Genomic DNA, 1,025 nt, shown 5'->3' with positions numbered 1-1,025 from the left:
AAATTCTTTACTGAAAGAGTGGTGAAACATTGGAAGAGGCTGCCCAAGGAAGTGGTTGAGTCACCATCCCTGGAAGTATTTAAAAGACGTGTAGATGAGGCACTTAGGGACATGGTTTAGTGGACGTGGTGGTGTTGGGTCGACGGTTGGACTTGATGATCTTAGAGGTCTTTTCCAACCTTAATGATTCTATGATTCTATATGTGCCATTTTTGTAACCATTGCCTTATTGATTCTACTCATGATATCACACATAGACATTTCCATACTCAATTCAAACCAGTCTTAATATTTCTTTTACAAATCTCTGTGCTGTTCTGGCACCTGGGAGTATCTTCACACTTCCCTAAAAACCTTTCCATCTTATTCTTCTCCAGGGAAAGCCTGCTAAACACATAATTGCTATTCCTCCTGCTCCGCAAGCCCAGGCCCTTTAGATAATGGTCTTTCAGCGGATGAATCAAGTAGTGTATGTCAGTTATTTCTTTTGTTGTCTCCTTTCGGGAGATCAGGATCATTCACATTCAAAAACAAAGTAAATTAAGCTCTTTGCCTTTGTAAGGTTGTTTAAATATGCACAGCAAATTTCTGTTTTCACATTGAGTGCCTGGTCCTATTGTCACTTGCACCAACAAACAGGAGGAACCATGACGCTCTGAAGAGTCCCTTAGCATTGCTTTACAGTTGATGATACCCTGCTATTAATCGAGTCAGTGTAACTATTTCTAAGTGCTGTTTTGTTAGAAGGGCAATCCAGCTCTTTCTCCAGAATGAATGACTTGACATCAGGGCATTTGTAGATTAACAGTAATTTGGGAACATGACCATGTGTAGCCACCGACAGAATTCTACTAGTCGTCATCCAAGGCAAATCCAAGAAATAACAGAACCAACTACAAGTCTGAACTGCCAGTAAAATGCCAGCAAGCATATTATTATACAAAGTACATCCTATATACTGCTTCCTTCGCATGTTTTGTATCCAAAGCTGACTAGAAATGAAAAAGGAAGTTGTTACAGTTGAA

This window comes from Aptenodytes forsteri, unplaced genomic scaffold, assembly GCF_000699145.1.
Source record: "Aptenodytes forsteri isolate BGI_AS27 unplaced genomic scaffold, ASM69914v1 Scaffold33, whole genome shotgun sequence".
Taxonomy (NCBI): domain Eukaryota; kingdom Metazoa; phylum Chordata; class Aves; order Sphenisciformes; family Spheniscidae; genus Aptenodytes; species Aptenodytes forsteri.
This window is presented reverse-complemented; position numbering follows the sequence as displayed.